Here is a 14,424-nt window from a genome sequence, read left to right as displayed (position 1 = left end):
AAAAAAAAAAAAAAAAAAAAAAAAAAAAGAAAGAGTGCTTTGGTTTTAATGTGTCCCCTCCAAAATTCAGGTGTTGCCAACGTGATAGTATTAAGAGCTGGAACCTTTAAAGAGGTGATGAGGCCACGAAGGCTCCTCCCTCATGAATGGGATTAAGTCCCCTTCTAAAGGGGCTTGACGAAAGGAGTTGGCCCTCTTGCCCTTCTGACACATTAGGATGCAGCAAGAAGGCCCTCAACAAACGCCTTGGACTTAACGAGCCTCCCAAACTGTGAGAAATAAATTTCTGTTCTTTAAAAATGAGCCAGCATATCCTGTTACAGCAGCACAAAACAAACTAAGACAAGGAGTGGGTGATCATCTGTGTCAATCAATATAAGGATAGAGAACTGGTCCTTGGCTTAGCAAGCTGAAGGTTGTTTGTGATCCTGAAAAGAGCTTTTAATTTTAATGGTCAAGGTGAAGGTCCAACTGGAGCGGGTTGAAGAAGGAATACAAGAAAAGTAGCATCATTAGCATGAAGACAGTATATGACTTCGACCATTTAAAAATGTATAGGCCTGGCACAGTGGCTCACACCTATACTCCCAGCTCTTTAGGTGGCCCAAGGCAGGCGGATCACCTGAGGTCAGGAGTTCCAGACCAGCCTGGCCAACATGGTGAAACCCTGTCACTACTAAAAATACAAAAGTTAGCTGGGCATGGTGGCAGGTGCCTCTTAGTCCTAGCTATTTGGGAGGCCGAGGTGGGAGAACTGCTTGAACCCAGGGCGTGGAGTGCAGTGAGCTGAGATCGCGCCACTGCACTCCAGCCTAGCAACAGAGTGAGACTCCATCTCAAAAAAAAAAAAAAAAAAAGTAAAATAGTCAAAAGGTGAAAACAACCCAAATGTCCAACAACTGATGAATGGATAAACAAAATGTAGCATATGCAGACAATGAACTATATTATTCATCCATTAAAGGAATGAAATACTGGAATGTGCTACAACATGAATGAACCTTGAAAATACTATGCTCAGTAAAAGAAGCCAATCACAAGGCTGCCTATACTGTATGATTCCATTTCTACGAAATGCCCAACAAAGGCAAATCCATAGACTGAAAGCAGATGAATGGTTGTCAGGGGCTGAGGGAAGCGCGGATGGGAAATGACTGCTAATGGGTAACGGAGTTTTCTTCTGGGCTAATGTCGATGTTCTGGAATTAGATACTGATGATGGTTGCATAACATAGTGAATGTACTAAAAACTGGTAAATTATACACTTTAAAAGGGTCACTTTTATGGTGTATGAATTATATCTCAATTTTAAAAATAATTATAGTTTAAGTATACTAAAACATTAGAGTAAGAAGGTATCTTCCTTGAGCTTTTTCTGAGGACCACCAGTGAAGCTGAGTACTGACAACAGTGAATTAGCTTCTCCCCATCTTGCCTTTCTTTTCCTCTGCAGAGCTGCTACTACTCCCCTCCTTAAACATCCACCTCTGCAGAGATTTAATGCTTATACAAAACCAAGGAAAGAAAAAAAGTGTCAACAATTAGAAATGGCTTATCCAGAACTGTGAAAAGGATCCCCTTCTCTCTCATTTGTAACTAACAGTTTCCTAACACAGCTCTGCATGAATTTGACATCTTAGCAACCTGTGAAATCAGGAACTTCCTAAGCTGCTTTAAAAAAAAAAAAAAAAAAAAAAAAAAGCCTGTAATTTTCCGAGTTACTGTAACAAGCCCCCTTCCCCTGCCATAGTCTAAATAATTACTGGAATAATCACTGGAAAAAAAACTGACAACACTTTGAAACTCAGGTTTCCAAGCCACTGGTTTGGGTTGATGGTTTTTTTTTTTTTTTTGAGACGGAGTCTTGCTCTGTCGCCCAGGCTGGAGTGCAGTGGCCGGATCTCAGCTCACTGCAAGCTCCGCCTCCCGGGTTCACGCCATTCTCCTGCCTCAGCCTCCCGAGTAGCTAGGACTACAAGCGCCCACCACCTCGCCTGCTAATTTTTTGTATTTTTAGTAGAGACGGGGTTTCACCGTGTTAGCCAGGATGGTCTCGATCTCCTGACCTCGTGATCTGCCCGTCTCGGCCTCCCAAAGTGCTGGGATTACAGGCGTGAGCCACCGCGCCCGGCCCTTGGGTTGATGGTTTTTAAGGCTAAATAAAATCCCCAGGTATCTCTTCACCTGGGTTGCAGTTGCTCCCTATTATCAGGAAGTATTAATAAAATACTTTTCCAAAAGCAAAAGCCACTAAAAGCAGTTTAAAGGAAAAGAGATACTTACAAACAAGGATACCAGAAAAGTGCAGCAATTTGCAAAACAGGCTCTAGGGTGGAAAAATGCTATTTACGAATCTGCTTTTACAGATATGCCTCCACGTCTCCTGAGTTTTCACCACAGCCCAGGCATTTGGTTCCCAGGCCCAGCCAGAGCTGGGTTTGGGTAAGACACTGGCTGTCAGAGCCCAAGGCTCAGAAGCACTTCTGCGCACTCTGCACAAATGCTCACAGGACCATTCTTTTCTACTGAGAATACAGTAAGATGCAAACACAAATGATAAACTTAAGTCCTTGCAGGACAAATTTCAGGGCAAAGGAAATCTCCAGATTATAAACACACTCAACAGGCTAATCATGGCAAAGGAAGCTCTGGACTCTTGAGTCTTGTAATTACACTAACACAACTTTTTGTGTTTTGAGACGGGGTTTCACTCTGTTGCCCAGGCTGGAGTGCAGTGGCATGATCAGAGCTCACTGCAGCCTTGAACTCCCAGGCTCAAGCAAGCCTCTCATCTCAGCCTCCTGAGTAGCTGGGACTACAGGTGTGCACCACCACACCAGGCTAATTTTTTTAATTTTTTGTAGAGACCGGATCTCACTATGTTGCCTAGCCTGGTCTCAAACTCCTGGGCTCAAGGGATCCTCCTGCCTCAGCCTCCCAAAGTGCTGGGATTATAGGCATGAGTCACACACCCAGTTGATCAGTGGTTCTCAAAATACAGAATGTATCAGAATCACCTGGAGGGCTTCCTCAAACCCAGACAGCTGAGGCCCAGCCCCTGAATTTCTGACTCAGCAGGTGTAAGTAGGACCTGAGACTCTGCCTCTCCCAGGTGATGCAGATGCCTTTGGTCCGGGGAACACACTTTGAGAACCACTGACCTGAATTCCTCTTTGACCATCATTCTTTCAGATTCTAGCTCAGATGTAGCCTCCTCTAACAAGCCTTTCTTTCCAACTTCCATATCCCCTACTTCCTTCCCCAAAAGAATTAATCATTGTACATGCTGCTGTTGATTTCATGTGATACTATAATTTATGGACATGTATATCTGTCCCATGTCCAGTACCTAGGCCAGTGCTGACATGTGGCAGGGGCTGTTTGATGAATGAGCACAGCAAACTCGTAGAAGGTCCTGATGTACAACACGCTCTTTTCCTGTGTCTTGGGCTCTCTACTGCTCCCCCTGCTCATAATGCCCTCCACTTTACCTGACTTACTCTTCAGCTCAAGCACTGCCTCCTCTAAGAAGCCTTCTTTGATACTCCCCCTTTATTTTGTTAGGTGCCCCTATTCCTCTGGGCCCCCAACCAACCCGTCTATACATATCTTACTAACAGCTACCATTCATTGCATGCTAAGTGCCAGGGACTCGAATAAACAGAACTGAATTAAATCCTTTAGAGGTTCTTTGGCCCAGCAATTCCCGCTTCTGGAAATTTATCCTACGTGCCAGCAAAATGACCCATATACAACTTAACTCCCTAAAGCACTGGTTTTGAAAACAAAATATGAGATGGCAAAATATTAGGAAACCTCAATACCCACTGATACAGGACTGTTTAATTACCGTATATCTATATAATAAAATGGTGTGCAGCTGTCACTGATAGGGACTAAGTAAAAAAAGCAAGGAGTGAGAAGAATGTGAAAATACTTGTTAAAAAGGAGAGAAATTTTCATGTAAAATAAAGAAGGCTACATGTGGGGGGAACTGGGTGGCAGGGAGACTTTTACTTCATACTCTTTCTGTACCTTTTGCATTTTGAAGTGTTATTACCTATGCAAACAAAGTTAAACAATTTTAAAGACCTTTAGAGAATCACAGAGCAAGAGATTAGGGTGCCCCTCATTTAAAAATGAAATGAGTATGAGGAACTTCTACAAAGTTTAGATTTTTTTCGCTAGGTGACTTGTTCTGTATCTATGAAATGGCCAATAATGAGTTCTATTTTCTATTTCACATATCTGCTTTATTAGTATCCTCAGTGTGTGCTAGGGCTAAAGAGTCAATCCAGCACAGCTGAAGTTCATTAAATCTAATGACTACACTGCAGTTCTTTGTGTTTTTGAAATGGAGTTTCGCTCTTGTTCCCCAGCTGGAGTGCAGCGGCGCGATCTCGGCTCACCACAACCTCCGCCTCCCAGGTTCAAGCAATTCTCCTGCGTCAGCCTCCTGAGTAGCTGGGATTACAGGCATGCAGCACCACACCCGGCTAATTTTGTATTTTTAGGAGAGACAGGGTTTCCCCATGTTGAGGCTGGTCTCGAATTCCTGACCTCAGGTGATCTGCCCACCTCAGCCTCCCAAAGTGCTGGGATTACAGGCGTGAGCCACCGCGCCCGGGTTTTTTTTTTTTTTTTTTTTTTGAGACGGAGTCTCACTCTGTCACCCAGGCTGGAGTGCAGTGGCCGGATCTCAGCTCACTGCAAGCTCCGCCTCCCAGGTTCAGGCCATTCTCCTGCCACAGCCTCCCGAGTAGCTGGGACTACAGGCACCCGCCACCACGCCCGGCTAATTTTTTGTATTTTTAGTAGAGACAGGGTTTCACCATGTTAGCCAAGATGGTCTCAATCTCCTGACCTTGTGATCCGCCCGCCTCGGCCTCCTAAAGTGCTGGGATTACAGGTGTTAGCCACCGCGCCCGGCCTGCACTGCAGTTCTTACCACACCTGACCACTCAGTAGCATTTATCTGTAATCACTTCCTCCTCCTTAACACACAGTGTCTCTGGGTGTCTATGTGTCACGATCCTTTGGTTTTCCTCCCGGCTTTCTGGCTCCTTCTTAGTCTCCTTTTCCAGTTCCTCCTCCTATGCCTGTTCTTCAGATGCCTTAACGTTCTGCCTTCGACTCTCCTCTAGCTCTCTGCACTCTCCTGGAGCTCCTGGTGACTCTCACAACTTCAATTAACATCTACAGGCAGATAATTCATTTCTAGCTCGAAGATGCATTTCTCTCTGAACCTCAGATCAGCACATCCAGCTGGTAGGCAGCTCCTCCATATTCTTCCAATTTGCCGCTCTCCAAGCTAACTCAACACCTTTCCTCATGAACCTGGGTCTCCTTCAGTGGTTCTATTGCCATTACAACCTACCTACCCACTTTCTCCAGGCAGGACTTGGGGGTCATGTTTAATGGATTCTTCATTTTTCCATCTTCACCCCTCAACTATTTGGCCTTTCCTAATGTTTTTGAAGCCTCCCTTTCTCTTACAACCTGTTGCTACTTTCTAGTTGGGACTGTAGTCATTTTTCACCATCATGATTATTATACATCTCTCAACTGGAATCTCTGCCTCCACTCTCGGCCCCTCCCTCCATCCACTCTCTACCCTGCAGCCACAGAAATTCTTTCAAAATGCAACTGACCATTTCCCTCCCGACTTTAAAACCTTCCCTTTGCTTTAAAGTCCAAATTGGTTAACTTGGTTTATAAGACCCTGCGTGACCTAGCAGCCCCGCTACTCCCTGCAGCCTCATCTGTGAACACCTGCCTCGCACTTGCCTCCAATGCACATTTTATGCTTTGGCAATGTCATCCTGGAACCCACCTGTGTTCTCTCAGAATGCTGCTAAATACAGCAATTACTCAGCAGTATGTAAAGACAGCCTTGAAGCCTGGACCCCACCAAACTCCATGATGAAGCAGCTAGTGGCACAAAACTTGTAGAACTAACTCCCCCTCCGGTTACCCTAGTAATTTTTGTTGATCATTTATATCACCCTTTATGACAAGGACATCTGAGGTGAACATCCATAGTATCATACACATTTCTCAGCTGCCGCCCCCAAAACTGGCATCAGCAGAAGAGCAAAGTAACTCTAAGGATCACACTCTACCTTGAACTCCACTCCTGCTACAAGGTTTGCAGCTGGGTCTGCTTACCCTTCCCTGAGTATTTTCTTTGTGACGGAGATAGAGTGTTCCTGTAGACGAGACGTAGGTGTGACTGTGTGAGGGAGAACACAGACTGGAGACATGTATCAGGGACACAGGAACCTCAGCCTAGAATTCAGCACACCAGGTATGCGTGTGCCCTTCCTGCACAGGAGTTAAACTCAGCTGCCCTACGCGGACTTGCTCACACTCAAAACCGTGCCCAGCTCCTCTAGTTCTTCACATCAGGTAATCAATCATCCACAGTCATCTGGTCACTTACCTGAGTCCCTCCCCGGATGATTCCTCTAATATTTACGGCCTGGCAGTTTCTGGAAAGGATAAGGAAAGCAAAAGCAAGGTAACTGCATGGACCTTCTGTCATTCCCACTACCAGGGGTGGGGGATAACCACCCCCTCAGAAGTAGAAGGGAAATAAATACTAGTTAAGGTAACTCAGCTTTCAGATAGCTCTGAAAAATAGCAGACAAGAGTTTTTGAGGAAAATAAAGCTCCTTAAGGGCTGATTGGCAAAGAAGGCCACTGAAATTTATATTGAAAGTTTTATATTAACATAGGCGCTTAGGGCACTTAAGAGGAGATTATAAATATAGTTAACAAAGTTGCTATTTTTCATATAATTAAACGACAGAGGTCAACAAACTATCTCATCTTTATGTCATTTGTCATTACCATCTATATAATTACCAGAAATGTTTCATTTGCAGATACGAACATAGCTATATAACATTACCCTAAAGAATGGCAACTGTATTATACTAGAGTATATACAGTATTATAGAGTATATATGCTATTATACTCTGTGGCACTGAGTAGATGGAGGTATTAGAAGGAAACCTATGAAAGAAGGAAAAATAATATGTATTAAGCATTCATCACACGCTAAGCACACTCACAGGCATTATCCCCATTTTACACCTGAGAAAACCAGTGACCAGAGAGCTTAAGCATCTTGCCCATATCAAACAGAAGGACTGACCCCTCAGCAGTCTCGCTATACAACACTGACTAGCACAACTCTAGCTATCAACTTTGCGGACAATTTCCAGAAAAGATCATGAAACTATCTGTGCATGTGCAGGAACAAAGTATCTTGACTTGGGATGACCTAGTGGGTGTCAACCAGATTTAAGACACAAAGCAACTATATTAAATAATTTTTTTGTGTGTGAAAATTCAAAATTAAACAGATAGAATTCTTATAAGAGCAAACAAACTTCTCTAACAGATCGGCACCTATATTTAGAGACCATTAACTTCTTTAGTACTGGGGTGCAGGGCAAAGGGACTTACACAAAGTCATGAATTATAGAGTTAAAAGGATCCTGTGGGTTCATCTCTCATATTTTTTTAAAAAAAGAAACTAGGGGCCACGCACAGTAGCTCACATATGTAATCCCAACAATCTGGGAGGTTGAGACAAAAGGATTGCTTGAGGCCAGGAGTTCAAGACCAGCCTGGGCAACATAGTGAGACCTCATCTCTAGTTGTCTTTTTATAAGAGAAAGAGAAAGAGAAAGAGAAAGAGAAAGAGAAAGAGAAAGAGAGGAAGGAAGGAAGGAAGGAAGGAAGGAAGGAAGGAAGGAAGGAAGGAAGGAAGAAGAAAGAAAAGAAAGAAGATAAAGAAAGAGAAAAGAAAGAAAGAAAAAAGAAAAGAGAGAGAGAAACAAACTTGGACTAAAGAGCTCAAATGACTGATTTAAAGCAGCATAGCCAGACCAGAAGTCTCTGATTTATACTATTCTAATCTGAAACTGAATCAAAAACTTGGAAACAGCAGAGACAGGCCCATTGGATTACATTCGGATCAGCATCATTACCAACAGAAATCCCAGAAGATATGTCACATAAGGTTGTCCTCCTACTGCTGTGAACCTTACGGTTAAGCAGACCATATCTTTATATTTATTTCATACTTAATTATCAGTAAAATTAGAATAACAGGTACCTGCAGAATAAGTGAAAAAGGGCCAGGCGCGGTGGCTCAAGCCTGTAATCCCAGCACTTTGGGAGGCCGAGACGGGCGGGTCAGGAGATCGAGACCATCCTGGCTAAGATGGTGAAACCCCGTCTCTACTAAAAAATACAAAAAATTAGCCGGGCGACGAGGCGGGCGCCTGTAGTCCCAGCTACTCGGGAGGCTGAGACAGGAGAATGGCGTGAACCCGGGAGGCAGAGCTTGCAGTGAGCTGAGAGCCGGCCACTGCACTCCAGCCCGGGCGGCAGAGCAAGACTCCGTCTCAAAAAAAAAAAAAAAAGAATAAGTGAAAAAGTTCTTAAAACCCCTAGCACATGCTTGGCATGGAGACCCTATTTTCCAAAGATGGGCTAACACAATATAACATATCTCACATGCTCTTCTTCAAATGTGACGACACTTCTCCCATTGAATAGTGGGGTCCCATCCACTCCCCGTGAACCCAGGCAAACCTCTGTGACTCCCTCAACCAAGACAATATGGTGATACTGTGTAGCTTCTAAGGTTATGTCATAAAAATGTCATGCATTTTCATCTTGTTCCCTTGGGAGGTTAGCTCCTAGAACACACCTGCCATGCTGTGAGGTAGGTAAACATGGAGAGCTCACATATAGGTGCTCCAGCCAACAGTCCCAGGTGGGACCCAGCTGACAGCCACCATCAACCCCAAGACATGTAAGGAAACTTTAGAGATGACTCCAGTCCCGTCTAGCTGCAACTGCTTGAGATACCCCAGGAAAAACTACCTAGCTGAGCCCAACCAACCCCCCAGCAAGAGATAATAAAATGATTATTGTTGCTTTAAGCTGCTAAATTCTGGAGTGATCCTTATATAGCAATAGATAAATGAAAGATTTGGTGCTCAATATGTTGTAGATGTTAACATAATGCCATTTTAAATTTCAGTCTCCTCTCAACCCTTACTTTTTCGGACTGATGAATCCTAAACTTATCCTGACCTCACATGGCAGGCACCACTCTCATTCTTTAACATCATGAGTGCTTACTCTGTGTCAGACCCTAGGCTAGATCCGTGTCTAGATCCTAGACAGGACAGTGAACAGAACAAAATCCTGACTTTGCGGAGCTTTTATTCTGATCTGGTAGAAAGACAAATAAAGCTATAATATAAAATAAGAATTATTATTTGAGACAGGATCTGACTTAGTCTGCCAGGCTAGAGTGCAGTGGCGTGATCCTGGCTCACTGCAACCTCTGCCTCCCGGGCTCAAACCATCCTCCCACCCCAGTCTCCTAAGTAGCTGGGACTAAGGCACATACCACCATGCCCCGCTAGTTTTTTATACATTTTTGGTAAAGACAGGGTTTTGCCATGTTGCCCAGGCCAGTCTTGAACTCTTGGACACAAGGAATCCTCCTAACTTGGCCTCCCAAAGTGCTGGTATTACTGGTATGAGCCACCATGCATGGCCCCAAGAATTATGAACTTATAACAAATTGCACAATAGTTTACATATATGTTGTATAGTAACAAAGAGCTCTCATGCTTATTTATTATTTGTTCTTTTCCAGAAACTAAAGGACTCCAGTTATTTAGCTTCTAGATTTACCTTTTAAATTTGGAGCAATAATATAATACTTCAGTTTGTATTTCCAATTCTTAAATGCACTATCTTGTATTGTTAACATGCCTTGTAGCTGGGCATGGTGGCTCCTTCCTGTTATCCCAGCACTTTGGAAGGCCAAGACAGGAGGATCACTTGAGCCCAAGAGTTCAAGACCAGCCTGGGCAACATAGTGCAGCTTCATCCCTACAAAAAATTTAAAAAATTAGCTGAGTGTGGTGGCGCACACCTGTAGTCCCAGATACTTGGGAGGCTCAGGTGGGAGGACCACCTGAGCCCTGGAGGTGGAGGTTGCAATGAGCCAAAATCATACCACTTCACTCCAACCTGGGCAACAGAGCGAGACCCTGTCTCAAAAAAAAAGAAAAAAGAAGAAAAAAAAGCTTGTGCCTCTTTTCTGATGGCTTATATAGACTAGTAAAATGTTTCTATAACCTTTCCTAATTACTTGGTTCTTCCCAATATGGATGACTATCATGCTAAAACATTGCTTATGTGAATCAATGGGGGAAAAGATAATTTACAAAAATAGAAGCTGCAGCAACTTGTATTTTTAATTTATTAATTTATTTTTGAGCAGGGTCTTGCTCTGTTGTCCAGGCTGGAGGGAAGTGGTGTGATCACAGCTTACTGCAGCCTTGACCTCCCAGACTTAAACAATCCTTCCACCTCAGCCTCCTGAGGAGTTAGGACTACAGGCACACACCACATGCCCTGCTAATTTTTTGTCACTGTTGTAGAGAGGGTCTTATTATGTTGCCCAGGCTGGTCTCAAACTCCTGGGCTAAAGCGATCATCCTACCTTGGCCTCCCAAAGTGCTGGGATTACAGATGTGAGCCTGGCCTATTTTTATGATTATAAAAGTTATAGGCTGGGCACAGTGGCTCACGCCTGTAATGATCACTTGAGGCCAGGAGTTCGAGAGCAGCCTGGCCAACATGGTGAAACCCTGTCTCTATTAAAAATACAAGAATTAGCCAGGTGTGGTGGCACGTGCCTGTAATCCCAACTACTCAGGAGGCGGAGGCAGGAAAATCGCTTGAATCTGGGAGGCAGAGGTTACAGCAAGCTGAGATAGTGCCACTGCACTCCAGCCTGGGTGAGAGAGCGAGACCCTGTCTCAGGAAAAAAAAAAAAAAAATTATAGACACTCATGGTTTAAAAAAAAAAAAAAGCTAGAAAATGTACAATTAAGAAATGAATAAAGAAATAAATGCCAGAATGTTTACTGATTATTCCTGAGTGGTGCAGATAATTGTAATTACTTAATCACACACACATACAAATACACACACAGCATAAAAAAATGTTAATAGTCACACAAGAACATTTCCAGCACTGTATAAAGTTCTCTTGGACAGCACCTTACTACATTACACTGCTGCTCAGGACTAGGGTCTGTGGTAGGCACATTTAGTCTTTGTTCATGGGATCATAATTTCATTGACCAGACAGACACATAAAATAGCAAACAACCCAAGGCCAGTGAATGACAGAGACCAGGCTGAGAACGATGACTCACACCTATAATCCCAGCACTTTGGGAGACCGAGGCAGGTGGATCACTTGAGCCCAGGGGTTTGAGACCAGCCTGGGCAACATGAAGAAACCCATCTCTACAAAAAATACAAAAATTAGCTGGGCATGGTGGTGCCCGACTGTAGTCCCAGATTACTTGGGAAGCTGAGGTGGCAGGATTGCTTGAACCTGGGAGGCGGAGGTTGCAGTGAGTGGAGATGGTGCCACTGTACTCCAGCCTGGGTGACAAAGTGAGACCCTGCCTTAATAAGAACAGAGACCACAAATATTATCAAAGTTCAAGGAAATAAAGAGATAACTACAGGTTGATATGGAAAAGCCTTCATGAAGGAGGGAGACATTTACTTAATAACGCACTGATATGCATATTCTGCAGCAGTCACTGCATGGGCCTGAACTGAGCAAGACTTAGGGGGACCACAGTTTAACAGAGATAAACAATCCAACAGTCAGTCACCCTCCACCCCACATCTTTCATTAACTAGCTGTGTTACATAGGGACCTCTGGTCCTTATGAAGGAGTGATCTCAGACTTCTAGTCTTAAAATGCTGTGATCCAAAAGGAAGAGGAAAAGAGAAAGGCACCGGCGAGTAAGGGAAGCAAGGGAGAAAAGGTCCAAAGTGGACAGCATGAGCTGGATATTCTCCTAGAACACAAAGCAGACCCAATGGTGACTTTGTGTTGAGGAAATACTCATTCAATCAACATATGTTTACTGAGTGCCTATTATGTACCAGGCACTGTTTTAAGTGCTGGGAACACAGAAGTGCTCAAAATAGAAATCCCTTCTTTTAAAGTCCCAGCATTGGCTGGGCGCGGTGGCTCAAGCCTGTAATCCCAGCACTTTGGGAGGCCGAGACAGGCGGATCACGAGGTCAGGAGATCGAGACCATCCTGGCTAACACGGTGAAACCCCATCTCTACTAAAAAAAAAATACAAAAAAAAAAAACTAGCCGGGTGAGGTGGCGGGCGCCTGTAGTCCCAGCTACTTGGGAGGCTGAGGCAGGAGAATGGCGTGAACCCGGGAGGCGGAGCTTGCAGTGAGCTGAGATCCGGCCACTGCACTCCAGCCTGGGCGACAGAGTGAGACTCCGTCTCAAAAAAAAAAAAGTCTATCGCTCTTTAAAAATAAGAGACCATATTGTATGTCAGATGCATAGTGCTATAGAGTAAAATGAGGCAGGAAGAGCAATAGGCACTTTCAGGAGCTGCGATTCTAAATTAGGTGGCCAGAGGAGGCTCAGTAAGAAAAATCTGAGCAAACACTTAAAGAAGATGAGGGGCTGACGGAAGCAGAGGTCTGAAGCAAAGAGCAGCACATAGGTGCTGAAGCAGGAATATAAGAGACTAGGTTGGAAAAGTGAGGAAAAGCAGGTAAATCTTTTAGAAAGAACTCTAGGTCTTGGAGTCTGCAGATTTAGATTGCAATCAGAGAATCATTATCTCAGAATTGGAGAGAACTTTACAGTTCATTCAGTACAACAACTCATTAGATTATTATTATTGGTTTTCTTCTGTTTTTTGAGACAGAGTCTCACTCTGTCGCCCAGGCTGGAGTGTAGTGTGTGATCTTGGCTCACTGCAACCTCCGCCTCCCAGGTTCCTCTCCTGCCTCAGCTTCCTGAGTAGATGGGATTACAGGCATGCACCACCACACCCAGCTAATTTTTTCTATTTTTGGTAGAGACGGTGTTTTGCCATGTAGGCCAGGCTGGTCTCGAACTCCCACCCTCAAGTGATCTGCCCGCCTTAGTCCCCCAAAGTGCTAGGATGACAGGCATCAGTCACTGCGCCCAGCCATATTATAGTTATTAATACACACAGCATCTTGTTCTGTCACCCAGGCTGGAATGCAGTGGCACTATCACAGCTCACAACCTCAAACTGCGGGTCTCCCAAGTAGCTAGGACTACAGGCACACACCACCATGCCTGGCTAATTTTTCTTATTTTTTTGTAGAGATGCTGGTCTTGCTATGTTGCCCAGTGTAGTCTCAAACTTTTGGCCTCAAGCGATCATCCTGCCTCAGCCTCTCAAAGCAGTGGAATTACAGGCATGAGCCACCACATCCAGTCCCCATTAGATTACTAAACCCATATTACTCCTCCCAGGTGACCATCTTGTCTTGGCTTGAACAATTTAGTGGATGTATCTATCTCCACGTACGAAGACAGTCTGTCACCCGTGGAAAGCCCTGCCTTAGGCTTTAACGTGGGCAGAAATATGTTTGCTAGTAATATCTCCTCTTTGGTGTTTTTAGGGGTACTTTGTATTCTACAAACTTCAGACATCTGAAGATACTCAGATCTTCTCCAAGATTTCTCTCCTCTTCACGTTAAACTTAGCTGATTTTAACTTTTTTTTTTTTTTTTTTTTGAGACAGGGTCTAGCTCTGTCACCCAGGCTGGAGTGCAGTGGCACGATCACAGCTCACTGCAGCCTTGACCTCCCAAGCTCAAGTGATCTTCCCACCTCAGCCTCCCAAGTAGCTGGGACTACAGGCACATGCCACCATGCCCAGCTATTAATAATTTTTTAAGTTTTTTTGTAGAGACAGGTTCCCACTACGTTGCCCAGGCTAGTCTCAAACTCCTTAGCCCAGTGGATCCGCCTGCCTTGGCCTCCCAGAGTGTTGGGATTACAGGCGTGGGCCACTGCGCCAGGCCTAGTTTAACTCTTACATGACATGATCTCATGCCATGTAAAGTAAGTTAAGGGTGCCTCAGCTGCAAGCTACCAAAACTGACTTTGGGTAACTTATGAAAGACAGGAATGTACTGGAAGGATATGCAGTAGGACACAGAACTGAGGAAAAGCTGAAGACTCAGGTGGTTGAAAACAACAGCAGCTCTAGTGCCCAGATACTAGGAATTAGCCTGTGGTTGTGATGAAGGAGCTGCAACTGTTTACTGAACTTCTGTTACTGTGTCATTCAACCTAAGATTCAAATTAAAGGAGGAAAGCATCTATTTGCCTAACATCTGTTGGCCTGACCTGGGCCATGTGCCTACCACCTAGTTGGTCAGGGATGAACTGTTCTTCAAAGCAAAATTGAGCTGTTATCCCCAGAAGAATCTGGATTGGATGCTGGACAGGCCAAAAAAACTTATGTCTACTAAATTCTCTCAAAATGTGA

General features: G+C 44.3%; 1 protein-coding gene across 10 annotated transcripts in view; it reads right to left on the bottom strand.

The window, feature by feature from the left end:
* The window catches only part of SGSM3 (small G protein signaling modulator 3), a 37,379-nt gene that overhangs the window by 16,883 nt on the left and 6,072 nt on the right, over positions 1 to 14,424 (bottom strand). For 2 of the 10 annotated variants that reach the window (XM_023221916.2, XM_023221917.2), the window contains one exon: positions 6,444 to 6,492. The exons of the other annotated variants lie outside the window; for them this stretch is intronic. The gene's annotated coding sequence lies outside the window, so the exon portion shown is untranslated. The remainder of the gene's footprint in view (positions 1 to 6,443; positions 6,493 to 14,424) is intronic. 10 annotated transcript variants of the gene reach the window in all.

The sequence above is a fragment of the Piliocolobus tephrosceles genome, chromosome 19, assembly GCF_002776525.5.
Source record: "Piliocolobus tephrosceles isolate RC106 chromosome 19, ASM277652v3, whole genome shotgun sequence".
Taxonomy (NCBI): Eukaryota; Metazoa; Chordata; class Mammalia; order Primates; family Cercopithecidae; genus Piliocolobus; species Piliocolobus tephrosceles.
Note: the sequence above shows the minus strand (reverse complement) of the source record. Positions and strands in the feature narration are given on the sequence as shown.